The sequence below is a fragment of the Penaeus japonicus genome, unplaced genomic scaffold (genome assembly GCF_977035675.1).
Source record: "Penaeus japonicus unplaced genomic scaffold, GWHDUDI00000001_assembly GWHDUDI00000001, whole genome shotgun sequence".
NCBI lineage: Eukaryota > Metazoa > Arthropoda > Malacostraca > Decapoda > Penaeidae > Penaeus > Penaeus japonicus.
In genome coordinates this window covers 30,329,623-30,346,265 of record NW_028234403.1, presented here as the reverse complement: position 1 = coordinate 30,346,265, position 16,643 = coordinate 30,329,623, and the positions used below count along the sequence as shown (strand labels likewise).

The 16,643-nt window shown below is 43.6% G+C and overlaps 1 protein-coding gene across 4 annotated transcripts in view; it reads right to left on the bottom strand.

Annotated features, from left to right (window-relative positions):
* Window positions 1–15,730, bottom strand: part of LOC122244999 (uncharacterized) — a 43,745-nt gene extending 28,015 nt beyond the window's left edge. For all 4 annotated transcript variants that reach the window (XM_086538876.1, XM_086538877.1, XM_086538873.1 and 1 more), the window contains exon 1: window positions 15,440–15,730. The gene's annotated coding sequence lies outside the window, so the exon portion shown is untranslated. The remainder of the gene's footprint in view (window positions 1–15,439) is intronic.
* Between the last annotated feature and the right edge of the window lie 913 nt (window positions 15,731–16,643).

Genomic DNA, 16,643 nt, shown 5'->3' with positions numbered 1-16,643 from the left:
GATAAAACAATGTATATGCAGAAGAGCGCACGCTCTTTCATTGGAAATTATACATACTCACGTAGACACATACATACACGATAAAATAATGTGTATAAAGATGCCTATCGGTAAAATAAACGCACAGTTGCAAATGCGCGACAATTAAGTTTTAAACAGACAATTGAGGAAAAAAACAAGCAAACATACAGGCATAGACAGACACGAATATACATTTACAAAAACATTCAACAAAAGCACATCAACACACACACACATATGTACGCACTCACACACGAGGTCACGTGACCTCCAGTCAGACACGCAGTGAACAAGACTAGAAGCAAAAATCATAATGGTTAAGATGGCGGATGGAAGGTTGAGACCATCATGACAGCGATGACTCGTTCCCACGTTACCTTGAGCTCCTTCCCCCTCCTCTCGTCCCCCGCACCCCCTCGTCCCACACACGTCCACATCCCCCACACCCCAATGCCTCACGTCTTACCTCCCCCTCCACGGTGCGGGGTTGGGAGGTAAAGTAAATGTGTGTTGTGTGGACGGGTGGGGGGTGGGGGGTGCAAACCACGTGTAAACTACCATAATGATGTACTATTGTGCAACTCTAAAGGTGATTGGCTGTTGGAGTGGCGGCAGAAGGGAGAGGGATGGGGACAGGGAGAGGTGGAGAGGGAGGGCTGTTGGGTAAAACGAGAGACGGGGCGAGCAGTTAGAGATAGATAGATAGAGAGAGAGAGTCTTCCTTTTGTGAGTTTCGCATCCGTCAAGACAAACTGAATATTAAGCAGCAAATAAGAATAGGCGACGACAATGGCTATCATAAATACATTTTTAAAAATCGTGTAGCATTTGTCTTTGTGGTGGAGGTTAAGTGGCAGCCAAGACAATCCCTCCCCCACCTCGGTATCCCCGAGACCCCACAATTTAGTCTCCCCGAAGTCTCCTCACTCTCTCTCTCCCCTCCTTTCCACCCCCATACACACACACACACACACACACACACACACACACACACACACACACACACACACACACACACGCACGCAAGCACACACACACACACACATATATATATTATATATATATATATACATGTATATGTATACATGTCTGTATGTATATGTATATGTATATGTATATGTATATGTATATGTATATATATATATATATATATATATATATATATATATATATATATATGTGTGTGTGTGTGTGTGTGTGTATGTATAAATACATATATATGTATATATATATTACTTATTTACTTATTTATCTACATATATACATATATGTATATACATGTGTATGTTGATGAGGTTATCATCCTTGTCTCGCGTTGCACAAGAAGTCTCGTAGACACGTATTGAGGCCACTAAGAGAAAAAAAATGATAGAGAAAGAAAAAAAAAGCTTGTTTGATTCTTAACTTTTTGACGCCCCCTCCCCCCAAAAATATTAAATAAATCAATAAATAAATAAAAGAAATGAAAAACCCTTTTCCTCTCCTATAGTATTAAGGTCGACCGCAAAATGACGGTGGTCGTACGAGGGACAATGCGAGGCGAGGCAGAGAGAGTGACGCAACGACTCACATTATGAAATACGGTGGTCGTAGAAAGGGCTAAGGCACTAACGAAAGCGGAATAATAGCGAGATAAAATGAATGGGTTAGAATATTAGGAGTGAGGGTGGGGAAGGGCTTCGAAAATGAGGATTGGGGGGGGGGAGGTAATGAGTCATCTGTGAGAATAATAATGACAATAGATCGTAATCATGGACTCAGTCCTCCCCCCTTTCCCATCTGCCTCATTCTACCCATCTTCCCATCCCTTTCCCCCTGTTTACTCATCTTACCCATCTCTCTATCCTCTCCTCCATTTTTACTCATCTCATGTCCCCTTTTTTACTCATGTCTTTTTCTCCCTTTTCCCTCTTTACTCTTGTTTTTACTTCCCCCTCTTTATCCACGGTTCCCATTCCCACCTTTTTAAAACTAATCTCACCCCCCACTCCCGCTTTCCCCTTTTGCCCATCTTCCCCTTCACCTTTCCCCTTTTTACTCATCCTACCGTTCTCATTACTCCTTCTTACCCCCTCCCCCCTTGATGGAAGAATCCTTGACATTCTGCGAGGGAAGAATTTACCGGACGGTCACGACTAGTGACGATTCCTCTCTTCCCCTCCTCCCACCTGCGCCTCTCTCTCTCTCTCTCTTTCTCTCTCTCTCTCTCTCTCTTTCTCTTTCTCTCTCTGTCTCCCCCCCCCCTCTCTCTCTCTGTCTCCCTCTCTCTCTGTCTGTCTCCCTCTCTCTCTCTGTCTCCCTCTCTCTCTCGTTCTCACTTTGTCTCTATCTCTTGTTTCTCTCTCTTTCTCTCTTTACCCTCCCCCCCTCTCTCTCTCTCTCTCTCTCTCTCCTCCGTTCTCACATTTCCAATTTCACCTTCATCCTTAATGTCTTCTCGTCTTTCCTCATCTTCTCCGTGTCCAAGCTGGTTTACTGCTTCCATCTTCCTCTCCATAATCCCTTTTTTCCTTCTCATCGGCTTTTTCTAATATCCTCCATTCTTGTTCTCTTATTAATCCCCCTTTTCTTCTCCTCCCCGCCCCTTACTTTTCTTCTCCTCTTCCTCCTCCTCCTACATCCACTCCTCCTCCTACCTCCACCCCTCCTTCTCTTCCTACTCCTCCTCCTCCTCCTCCTCCCTCTCCCTCTCCCCCTCCCCCATACTCCCACACCTCCTCTTCTTACTCCTCTTACTACTACTCCTAGCCTCCCCCTCCTCCTCCTGTCCGCCCCCACCACTCACACCCAGTAAGTGTGTCAATGACGCGCCTCAGGCAGTGTGGTTTGTGGTGGGGAATAGTGGGGGGGGGATTGGAAGGAGATGGTGGGGAGGGAGGTAGAGGGGGTGAGGGGGAGGGAACACCTTGCCTCTTGCCGTCACTGTATTTTTATGCGTTGTTTCTTCTGTGTACTTTTTTTCAATGTGTCAGCATTTTTCTTTCTTTCTTTTTTGTTCTTTTTCAGTGCGTGACTCGTGAATACAGTGTCGAGCGCCCGTGTGAGTGTGTTGCAGGTCACGCAGTACTTTATCTACACTTATGCATGTCATGTGAACAAACGGGTGAATTCACACAAAAATACGCATATATATACACACAAACGCAAATTAACATACACTTACATGTGCAGTAATAATGCACACAGACACTAGCAGACGCACAAGCACGCACAACTATTGACATACACACAAAAACATTAACATGTGCACACGCGAATTGAGAGAGAGAAAGAAAGAGAGAGAGAGAGAGAGAGAGAGAAAGAGAGAGGAGAGAGAAAGAGAGAGAGAGAGAGAGAGAGAGAGAGAGAGAGAGAGAGAGAGAGAGAGAGAGAGAGAGAGAGAGAGAGAGAGAGAGAGAGAGAGAGAGAGAGAGAGAGAGAGAGAGAGGGGGGGGGGGGGGGGGGGAAGAACAAAAGGAAAACACCCCGCCTACATACACTTCCACAATGATCATCACACAACATTATTTCCTGCAACAATAAGGCTTTTATGCGAACGCACAGGACGCACCACGCACTCGCACACACATCGGGCAACATCGCACGCAACACATCGGCGGGTCCTTGTGCTACCTGGAACCGTGTGCAGATGGGTCATGCTTGCTCGTAACCTTCCTTGCAACATTAGCCTTGCAAGTCATAATCTTTTATTTAAAAAAGGAAGCGAAACTGGCTAGTTGCAGATTTGCAGAACGTGTTGGCATCGAGCAACAGCCGGCGGTCGTCAGGTCTCCGGGTCGTCGCTGAAAGAGGTTGTTCGGGTACTTTGCTTGGTCGGGCACTAACACCCCGCTCGCTTGCTCGCTCTAACAAGGCACAATAGCTTTTGGGATATCATCGTTGCATCTGCACCCCCGTCGTGGGCACTATCTGTATAGTTGCCATGGCCATGCATGTTATCTGTGCCGTCGCCATCTACGCTGTGATATCTGTACAGTTGCCTTGAGCTCCACCTGCAGAACAAAGCTGTCGCATGTTTAATGTATTTTATATTATACTTTTATTGCATTTCTTTGTGCAATAGAGCATCGTGGCAAGTATTTTTTATATCTGAAGATCTCCCGGCATATCTATACATGACGATGGATCATGTTTGGTTAAAACTGATTAATCCAAAGAGGCTTTCAAGCAAGGTCAAACAATAGCAGATTAAAATTACTCATTCCAATCAAATAGGTAGGCCATAATACCATAAAAATGAGACAGAATACTGGCTTCATTGAATTTTCGCTGCATGCACCTTATATGATCACCCTTGTACATGGTCTAAGATATTACCATATGCCATTTGTAACCGCCTGCCACATCTCACCTGGGTCACCTGTTCACCTATGAATGTTAACGACAAGCTATGCCATTAGGCACACATGAGAAAAAAATATACTGACCCCTGATGGCAAAAAATCAAAGTGAAATATAATTTATTAAAATGTCTTGACTACACTTTGGACAATACTTTTGATTACCATTTCATAAGATATGTTCTATCGGTGCAAAATCGCAAAGCTACCGAGTCTTAAAAATGCAAATTTGCCCTAACAGTCTTTTTTTTATAATTACGCTGCTATAAGACACTGATTTTATCTTTCTGCGCAAAAATGCCGACTCAGAAAGATCTTTAAATAAAAAAAAAACAAAGGCCAGAATCGCTAAAACTGCCATTGCACAAAAAGTCGGAGCAAATATCCAGAAGGCAATGACCCCTTGAGTGACGAAGCCAGATTGTCTTTTAATCCAACCTATTATTCCAGCGTATTTTTCCACCCCATTGCCAGAAAAAACTCTCGGCTTTTGTTTATGTACAGCTTATACAAGATGATTAATATTATTCAAAGCGAAGCTCCACAAAAAAGAGAATGATAAACGAATTTAGGCGGCCGGATGGAAGCGTTTGGCATCGGCCGGTAACCTCGTTCTCGGATTCCCGCCAACCGAGCTCCGTTTTCTGTTGGCGTTTCGTCGGCCGTTTAAAGACCAATGGTGAATTGCTAAAATCCCAATCACGTGATAAATTCAATTGCCATCACTGCACGCCATCGCGTGCAGTGATGTTTTTATGAAAGATTAAGATGTCAAGTGATTGCAAACACTATCTCAAATGTTTTATTATCAAACTGGAAACGATTGCTTAAACCATTTGTTGAAATATCAGAGTAGAAAAAGAAAAGAAAGAAAAAAATGTCGTAATCATTAGGAATTCGCGAGCAGGAGCGGCAATGGACTTTTGCTCAGAGCGTATGTAAGCAAGCTCACCTGCAGGCTCTTAAGGGGGGTCTCATACATTTATTTTGTTCAAGGTTGTGGTCAAGTTGAGCTTTCATATTTTTGCTTCTTTTCCTTCTTCGTCTGTGTACTCAATTTTATAGTTTTTGTTTTATTCTAAAATCAACATGCACACACACACATATATATGTGTGTGTGTATGCGTGTGCGTGTGCGTGTGCGTGTGCGTGTGCGTGTGCGTGTGCGTGTGCGTGTGCGTGTGCGTGTGTGTGTGTGTGTGTGTGTGTGTGTGTGTGCATGTGTGTATGTTTGCGCATCTGTATCCCCATACTTAAAAGCCCAACAAGCTATTCCAAGACATAACCCCCCCCCAAAAAAAAAAAAAAAAAAAAAAAAAAAAAAAAAAAAAAAAAAACTAGGCAAACACTTTACGTCGCCGAGCCTCGCCCGCTCCCTCGCCGTGCCCAGCTCTCCCGCCTCACCTCAGCCCGGCCCGGCCTGGCCTGGCGCGCAGTACAGTTCCGCGTTGGACCGCGTGGGAGGAAAAGAGGAGAGAAGGAAGGAGATATATAGGGAAGTAGAAGAGGATGGGCGATAACGATAGAAGAGGAGAGATAAAGATGAAAAGAGTACGAAAGGTAGAGGGAAGGAAGACAGATAGAAAGGAGAATAGAACTAAAGGAATTGGGGGGAGGAAGAGAGAGAATGGAAAAAAATCAAGAGAAAAAAGGAATCGAAGAGAATGGAATTATAAAAAAAAAACAGAAGATGCAGAAGAGAAAAAAATAGGAAGATGAAGGTAAAAAAAGTGAAAGACAGAAAAGAGGAAGAGTATGATAGTAACAAAGATAAAAAAATGATAAGAAAAAAATATATATATAATAAAGCGCTAACAACAAAGAGGGTGTAGGAAACAAACGGATAACGGGACCACAAAGACAGCATAATGATTCAAAATAGGAGAAACAGAGAAAATCAATATGGATGAGGAAAAGACGATTTAATACAGTAATAGGAAATCCGGCCCCAATTAAGCTAATCGAAGAAGGCGAGACATAACGGTCAACGGAGAGAGAGGGAGAGAGAAGAGAAAATGGGGATGAAAATAAGAATCAGATTTTGAAAAAAGGGAGAAACGATATAATGATTTTAACGAAACAGAAAAGTTATCGAGAGATTGAAATAGCCACATTAGAACGGGGAGAATGCAGATATATATTTCCAACAGGAAAAGTTAGGCTGATAAACATTTGTATATCCATACATAAATAAATACATACATACACACACACACACACACACACACACACACACACACACACACACACACACATATATATATATATATATATATATATATATATATATATATATATATATATATATAAGCAGGTAAGTATATGTATGAGATAGATAGAGAGAGAGAGAGAGGCTGAAGGGTCACGCCCCGGTACCTACACATTGTCTCACGGTCTGGAGACTCACGGTGGAGAACGAATATTCAGGCCGTAAAAATATTGTCTTTTTTTGCCTACTCTTTCTTTTCTTCTTATCATTCCACGTTTTATCTATTCACCTTTTCGTCGTGTATTTGTTATTTTTTGTCCTTGTTGATCATAAAGGTGAAGCGAGATATGCCTTCCCGGATGCCACCCCCCTATCCCACCCCCACCCCCGCACCTCCGCTTTGAAGAAGATCGTGGAGTCGATACAACGGTCAACAATGGAGGGAGGAGGGCCAGCCACGACGGATGGGGGAAGCAGAGAGGGGGAAGAAGGGACGGGGGGGAAGGGAAGAGGAGACGGGAGAGGAATTGAGGAAGGGGAGGGGGTTGAGAGTGGAGGAAGGGGAAGGGGGGAGGGAAGGGGAGGTTAAAGGTGGAGAAGGTGGAAGGGTGAAAGAGGGAGGTAGTTTTGAGAGAAAAAGAAAGAAACTGTATAAGGAGGAAAAAGAGAAGAAAGAAATTAAGAAGAGGTGTATGTGAAGAGGACGGGAGGCGAACACAAACACGAGATCAATCACTAAGCGGCGCGACACAGCTAGCTGTAGTACAAAGAGGCGTACGGGGAACGTGTGTGGCAAGGACGGCGGGGGGTGTGAGTTTAATGGTAATGTAAAGAAGGGGAAAGGAAAGGCCGAAGGAAGTAAGGCTGAATGAAGGCATTGGTACCAGAGCCCATCACGTGTGGAGAATGAGGGGAAGGGGCGTGGGGGTGGAGGGGGAAGGTACAGCAGGTGGGGTGGCGTGGGGAAGCGTGTCTCCAGCAGGAAGTATTCTAAGGGGGGTGGGTAAGTAAATAGGACACCAGGACACTGTGTTAAGACGTCCTCCTTCTCCAAACACCAAATTAAAAGAGAGGCGGAAGGACACATAGTGGGAGTTTAAGCATTCTAGGGTTGGGGAGGTAACAGTATTTGATAAAGGCAGCATGAAATGAGACTTATTCAAATAATCATTTAAGTAAATAACATGGTTCTCATTTCGATTTCATTTTCAAAATGAATATGACCAATAAAGCCAATAGTTATGGATAACACGCCTTGAATCACTACCCTTTCAAAGAAAGCAACAGAGAATATATCGTACTTATACATTAAAATACCTATTGTCCATACATTGATAGACACACCTTCCTTCCACTCCCTTTTCTGTTCGTTTCGTTCTCTTCGCCTTCCTTCCCTTCCCTGTTTCTCTCTTTGGGCATTCCTCACGCGGAAGTGGTTCGTGGGAGTAGGTGCCTTGGCGGAAGGAAAAGGGATCGTTTGGCCTAATTTTTCGTGTTTACAGAAATTAGGAAGCATAATAATTCCGCAGAGAGAGAGAAAAAAAATGTTCGTGTATTCTGGTTGTGCAGGAAATATTTGGAGCGGCTTGTGATTAGGAGCATTAGCAGTTTAAAGCAGCACTCGAGGTCGTAGGGAGATTATGTCTATTATTTTCCGAGGGAGGTCGTCAGGTTGCGCTCTAAGTGGTAGTTTGTCTTTGTTTGTGAATGTATTTTTGTTCGCCAAACTGTCAAAATATGGTGATCAGATGCGACTGACAGATGAAGCTCATTGAAAATTGATGATCTAAAATCGGGGTCACCATTTCTAATGCAGAAGTGCATAAATATAATATATATATATTTAAATAACTCGAAGGGAAGAAACTTATACTTAAATGTTCTATCACGGAAACGACCTAGTTAATCTGCGACAAGAAAAATAAGGCCACGAGAACAATACAAGATCACAAGAGGAGACAGAAGAAAGAGAAAAAAACGAGAAGAATTCAATCGGATTCGAGACTTTGACCTTAAAATCCAAAAGGTAGAAGTATCAGGTTCCGAAGCTTCGAATCCGCGCTTGGCTGACCAACTTCGATGCTCGTGTTCGTCGCCAAGCGATAATGGATCTTCCAGACAAGGGATATAAGGTTGATTTCGCAATCTCTGGTAGTTAGAAATTGACCTTACTTATTCTGTAAAGGAAGTTGTTAAGCAAAAGACAATTCAGTTTTATTGTGCGGCTTAAATTTTCATGTATTAAACAAAATCTAAATTCGAGGGCCAAATGATACTGCTTCACATTTCATTCTGAAACAAACATCCCCCCCCCCCGCCCGCTCCCCCATAAAATCCTCCAGAGAACACGATATTCCAAAGACGTTGTCTATGCATTTCACATGAGCCTCGTAAATGTATCGTAAGGGACAAGCCTACCACTCGAACCAAGCAACGATGACGTGGAAAATCTGTAGTAGAGTCGCCCACGTTCCGCCGTCAAGAAGAATGAAGCTAACGAAGAAAATGGGAAGTCACCTCGAAGGGCGCCCTGAATACGAGGCCCTCGCAACGAGGAAGAGCTGCATATGAAGACCCTCAAAGGTACCCAGATGCCCTAAGGAGGACCTGTTCTGCAAATATCTTGAGAAGGGACTTGATCGCGAGGCGCCCGCACCACGAGGGCGGCGAAGGGTCAGCTGGCGGACTGGGCGTACAATGTGGGAACCTCTAGACTCCACGCGGCATGGTCGAATTTCCTGCTCATTAAGGCTGAATTTCCGCCCTAATGGTCGCGGTGCTTCAGGTAAAGTCTGGTGTCACGGGGTGACGGAATGGTGTCAGCGTGGGCCGAGACCACAACCTGGCGTGGAACGTGAATTTGTCTTCATTCTCTCTCTTTCCTTATGTTTCTCTCTCTCTCTCTCTCTCTCTCTCTCTCTCTAACCTATTTATGCATGTGTGCGTTAAAATAGTACTAATAAATCCAATACAATCACAATATTCTGAATAGACCAACTAAGCACCATACAGACACAGGACTAACAGTACTGGTATTTGCCGTAGGTGTTCCAAAATGCGGTTACGTTTCAATCTGAATATAAAAGAAGTGAAAAGTCATCGCGGAACCTGCTCAGATTCCTGCTTACTTCCCCAACTGTCCCGTTCTTCCCTCCCTTTCCTGTTGGCCAACGGCACTTCCCTTTAAACCAGCAAGAAAGAAAACGAAACGAAAAGAAAAAGGCTTTCTGCCAACACCCTCCACATTCCACGGCGCATTGTAAAATAAAGTATAAATGCACCAAGGTTCAAGGGAAAATTAAGCGACTCTAAGCAGATCCGTGCCATTAGAATATCAATTATTCATCCGTTCCTTATTTTTCTCCTCCGCGGGCTGGTGAGTGCGGTAATGAGAAGAATAAAGGAGGAGGGTGAGTAGGTGCCTCATGCCTAACCGTGCGGGGCGACCTAGATCGTGTTCGCTCATGTAGGTTACCTCCCGTATTCTGACCATTGCTTCTTGGTTTCGTCGATGCGATACCACGGTTTGGTTTCCATATTCATTTAGTAATTTTAACGTTCCTTTTTTGTTCTGTAGTATTAGTACTATCTATAGAAGTTGATAGAGATGGTATTGATTGTATTGTTCATAAGAGTTGGTGTTCTTATCCGACGTCGATGCCCGGGCCGCAAGACAGCGCGCATGGTTCCGGACGCGCGTTCTTATTTGGCGCCTTCTCCCTCCACATGTAACTAAGCAACTATAGAATAACTTCAGTCATATTGTATTTACTCTTTCACCATATATTGTAGTCGTTGACTTGTTATTTATAAATAGTAGTTATATCATGAAATTAATTTAGTAATTTCCTAACTGTAGATTTCTACCTTGGTGAGATTTCAACGCACTGTTAAGTAACGATTTAAGCTGCGTCTTCAGAATCCGTTATATTATAAAAAGATTCATAAAATGTTGTTTGCCTGTAAAACCTGTATTCCTTATCACAATAAATTATTTTATCTCACTTATCCAATAACGTGATATTATACTTTTTTTTTCTTCAAATAATTGGAAAACTCAATTAGGACTCGTGGACTCATAAAACGATTTTGGACTCCCCTCTCCCCTTACCACTTGGGTCATGCTTCCCTCCTGCTGAGGGTCAAACTTCCCTAACCCCCACCACCCTCAACCCCAATCCAGCCCTCCACCCCACCCTTCTCCTAAGCCACACTTTACTCCCACACCCCACCAGCTCTTCCTTCCCACTACCCCCTCCCCCCCATCCTCGACCCTCCTGCTCTTCCTCCACCCTCGCCCTCCGCCCGCCCTTCCCCCTCCCCTCCCCCCTCCTTCTCTGCCCCCTTTACAACCTGTCCCCGTAACCAACCTCTGACCCCGCCCCCTTCCTCCTGACCACGCCCACTCGCTTCTTGAGCCTGGTGCAGCGAGCGTGAAGTGGGGTGACCGCGCCCTAAACCTTTGCTTGCCTTACTACCCTTCCTTTGCCTTTGTGATGGCTGTGTGATGACAATAGCGCTAGTGGAGGTAATGTACGCTATTATTGCAAAAGAATAATGGTATGAAAGTAGTGAGAATAGTAATAGTAGTAATGGTAGTAGTAGTGATAGCAGTAAAAGTTAACGAATATAGCAGCTAAAAATGTTAACGATTATACTGCCTAGCAAATGTAGTTTCAAGGAATTACGATTAAATACAGTATTATCTCCCTCAATATCGTCCTTATGTTCAAGAAAATTAGCATTCCTAATGGGTTTTCTCACGTGCGCGTCCTCGGCAATTAGCTGGTTTAAAAATGTGTACGTTACGAAATGAGTGAGTGTGAGTGAGTGTGTGTATGTGTGTGTGTGTTTAAAAATGTGTGCGTTATATATATGAGTGAGTGAGTAGTGTATATATATATATATATATATATATATATATATATATATATACATATGTATGTGTGTGTGTGTGTGTGTGTATGTGTGCTTGTGCGTGTGTGTATGTGTATGCGTGCGCATGTTTGCATGACTCGACACTGGCTGGAGAGAGCCATGTGCCCACAGCATTATGCCACCGGGGAATCCCTCGGCGATATTCTAATATCAAACCAAGGATTTCCTGTACAAGAACTGTGACCTGCGCTGGCATTATTATCTAAATATCATGACAGCTGCTTTGCGGCGGTTGTAGCTGTCGCCCGATACGATGAGCGTGGCGATGGTGGCAGCGTGCATTGGATGACTTACGACCTCTGTTCCTCAACCACGCAGTTTTGACCTGTTATTAGGCGGACGTGAGGACACATTTACGTTCACCCTTCTTGGAAGCGCGCGCGCTCCAGCGCTCCCAGACAAGGTGTATTTCCTCCCTTCCCTCTTTAGCAATCCATATAAGACTTGAGCGACCCTCACACTACACAGATTCGAAAAAAAATCGTAAACAAACGCAAAGATAAATTACATCAACTGACTATTATTGCGAAGAGAATAAACAAAATCAATTGCTACAGGACATAATTAGTCATATCCGATTATCATACGTCTGCCGGAGATGGAATTCGTAATTGGGCAGATGCTGAGATGCGCAGGAGAAAGTCTGGGGAAGCCTGCCTCAACTGCCACACGCCCCTGGTCGAGGGATTTCAGGGACCACGGCCCTTGTGAGGGAAACCGGGCGGTCCCTAATAACAATGTTTATGTAAAGCTCTGGATCTGTTATGATGATGATGCAAGATATTCACGTGTGTATATATATATATATATATATATATATATATATATATATATATATATATATATACATATATACATATATATACATATATACACACACACAAACACACACACACAAACAAACACACACGCACACACACACACACACATATATATATATATATATATATATATATATATATATATATATATATATATATATATATATATATATATATACATACACACACATATACATGTATTCATATGAATATATTATATATATATATATATATATATATATATATATATATATACTCAAGAAAATAAGATGACTAGTTGTCCTTCTGTTGCAATATGCTGCATAAAGATTGAAGTTCTTCCTTATATCACGTGATAATGAGATGATAAGATCAAATACCATGAATGGCCTCCCTTGCCGTATCCCTCACAATACAGTTTGTGAGGGACGGATTTTGACTTCACAAACTGCGGACTTTTTGTCACATTACATTGGGGTCCATGTTACTACAAACATGTACTGGTCACAAATAAAATATTTCTTTAAACCTATGCAGTAATATGGTATCTTAACGTTATAAGTAATGCAGTATCAATACTACAGATATATTATCAATGCATTTTATATAGCAAATAATATGTTTTGATGGCAATGACGATGTTACTGATAATGGTGCAATGACTATGATTAGCGTTCATATCATCAGTTGTAACAGGTTTATCACCATAACTGAATATATAGTATGTATCACTGTTATTACCACTACCATCATTTTCATCTGTGATGTCCATGAATAATGAAATAATGGGAGTTACAACTGCTATTGCTGTGCTGGTAGCCGTAATAATGATAATAAAGAAAAAATATATCATAATTACTCCTATTATCATCATAACCACTACTCTTCCAAGCTAACTATCGTGAATAAAAGTTGCAGGACCAAGCATTACTGTGTCACAACACAGCGCCATTAAAGAACACAACGTATGTATTGCAAGAACAAATTTCTAATACAAAAGAAAATGCTGATTCACAGGAGTTTATAAAAGAAGTCCTGCTCCAGTAGTTCGTGTCTCAACCGCCCGGCAACACAGGCTGGAGCGAGCGCACCTCCGGAGGCAAAACATACCCACTACCTTCGTATGCATCAAATGTCTCAAACATATCCATTCCTATTCCTTAACTGACTATGTTGGCGATAGACCCTCACGTGCATGAACATGACACATAACAGGATAATATTCACTCAAAAGGAGCACCCTCAAAACAAAAAACAAAAGCCCAGTGCTTATAATACAAATATAGCGTCAATGTTCTTGTCATGTCGGCTAACCCACTGACATAGATAGCTTCGGATCACTACCTGCGGACCGTCGAGCTCTCTCACGGACCCACGCACCCACTTAGAAAAGACCTCTGGCCCATAATTCTTCCCCAGATGTTTACACGTTTCATAAACATTATTGCATGTTTCTTTTCCTGCAATGTGTGTGGGGGGGTCTTGACAAGGCTGAATTGTTTACTTGTTACGGTGTTTTTTTTTTTTTTTTTTTTTTAAGTCATCATATAGGTGGAGTTAAAACGAAGAAGATTGTTGGGTAAGTTACTTCAAAGTGTGTACATTATCTATAGTTTAATTATATATTTTTTTAACTTTCTGTGGCTAATTTTAGAAGCAGGAGGACCGTCGATTTTTAATTCCTTATCAAGATGGGCAGCACTAGGTCGCAAATAGAGTCGAAAATTCATTATTTTTGACTGGAAAACTAAATCGATAGATGTATCGTTCAGTACCTCACGTGGGGTTGCCAGAGTCGCAATAACTAAATGATTTAGTACACACTTTGAAGCAACGTCGATAGTACGATGAAACAGTGAAGCACCGAGTTCTTAACTCTGGCGATGCATTGTTCAAAATGTATATGTACAAAGCATGCATACATTAAAATAATGTAAGTAAGGAGAGGAAGTAAGTGTCGGTGGTGTTGTTATCCCGGGTGTTGCCTGAGGCTGTGACCGGTGAGGGTGGGGGAGGGACGAACATCCACCCCCTCCCCTTCCCCCCAGACACTTGTTCATCTTCTCGTTTTCTTCTATCAAAAGACTGCATGAATTGATTTCCTACCGGCGACGAATACAGAATATCTACACATAAACAATCAATTCTAACGAACACCTCAAACTAGAGAGAAACAAGTATTAAAAGCATCCAATAAAACATCGAGTGATCACCGTGGTACAGGTGGCGGGACAAAGTCCTTGGGACCGCTAGGTTAGCGGCTCTCGGCTACGGTAACTGTTTTCCACCGTGTTTCGTTTGTTTCACTCCGCTTCACGCGCCTTGTTTTTCCTCTCTTATTTTCCCAGTGGGGTAGATAACAAGACTGAACAATGATGAACACTTTAGTGGTTTACATTTACACATTCTGATAAAGAAATATGAGACCGTTTGAAAAGTTAGACGAAGTTTGACGTTACATTAAGACACAAGTCACTTCTATAGCGTTTGGGTATACCGTTAGCAACCTGGGTCGACCTGAGACCGCGATTATACACCTTGTCGCGGTTGCCTGGGGCATGCGGGTATTTTCGGATGGTAAGGGGGTAAAACCAGGTGTCCAAGCTGTTTGTGGGAAATGACCAAGACACGGAGGAAAACAAGCGCCGGTTCATTCATTGCTATTCCATCGTTTTTTTATCAGCGTCCCGTTGGTTGTACCGTTCAGCGTACCCGAGTAACCTGACGGGCCGGGCGCCTCGACCTCGCCAGCTAGCATGAACTCCTTGCTCCATCCATAGTATTTTTCTTCCTTCCCTCCGCTTGCTGGCCGCTCGTTGCCGCACCTCAGTCAGCATGACACCTGTGACCTCGCCCGGTGCACGACCTGTACATGCTTGACCTCGCCAAACACTACGGTTTCTTGACTGCGACCTGTCACGTCTTTCTTCTCTCACAGAGAACACATGTCTGAAGAACAGCTTAGAAGCAATCCTATCTTCTCTTATCTCCAAAGATCGTGGTCAACCACTCACAACATACGATTTTTCTTCATCTGGAATAACGTCTTGCTTTGGACGCTGTAAGCCACTACCACCACCAAAAATAAAGAAAAAATAAAAAGCTGACAAGCACTTTCTCATCACACTCACCTAGGGCTTAGATATAGAGAGATGTGAACACAGCACTGGGTAACACTCCACTGTTCACAGGACGTGATAACATCAAGTGGTGCCGAAGTCGAGCAATAGATCCACAAAACAGCCACACTGCAGGCCCTCGAAATGTAGCTTTCTGTAGCGTCGGGTTACACAGTGACGACAGATACGCAGCAGAGAGCCCACAGCCAATAACAGCAGTAGCAGTAGTAATAATAATATAAGTAACCCCACAGGAGAGAGCGAGAACGAGCAGGTCCGTCAACTGCCACAGCTACAACGAGACTGAAGCCAGCTGGCCTACATTCGCGCCACCATCCTTGGCCCTGACACTGGGCCGCGCGAGGCATTATGGGTAAACGCTGTAGGAAATCGCTCTGCAGCGCTCCTCTGACACTTCACCTTATACATATTCCACTTGTATGTGGCTTCAGACGTTACAGACTTACCAGGAGCTCGATGATTGTTATACAAGCAGAAAAAAATTAAAGGAGAGAACGTAGTGGTTAATGACTCTTGACCCGAGCACGTTGTTCCTTCTTCTGCAATGCGGGGACTGGTAAGTCTTCATAAACAGTCTTTGACGTTTGTTATTCGAATTTGAAAAATCAAGAGTTGTAACTCAAAATGTACTAAACTCACCTCAAGTCCCTTACGAAGGCAGACACGACAGCCTATAGGCGGTACGTTGAGTATCTAGGCCTGGTGCGGCCCCCCCTCCCGGACTCCCGCCCCGCTCTCCCCCTCCCTCGTGTCCGTCCCTCCCCCCTCCTAGACCTCCTTACCGCGATTCGCTCCCTGATCCGGCCGCGGCGACGTCAGGGAGAGCTCAACGCCTCACACTTGTTCGCCGTCTATGAGCTCTCCGCCTTTTTTCAGGCGCCGTGGAACTTTAGGTCATCGGCGAATAAGAGTATCATATTTTATATCTATTTCAAAGAGCCTTCCCGGAGTCCTGCCGTAATTTCAGGATACAACACTCTTACTCTCTGCCACGGTTCCTCGTTCTTAGGTAAAGTAGGTGACCCACATTCATGTTCTCGTGGTCTCCCCCTACATCCCAGCCCCCAGGGTCCCCTAACCCCCATCCTCCCTGGTCTCCCCCTACACCTCCCTCCTTCCTCCCTACCCTTCCCTCCTCCCCCTTCTTCCTCGCCCCCTCTCCTCCTCCTCCTCCTCCCTCTCTTCCACCTCCCCT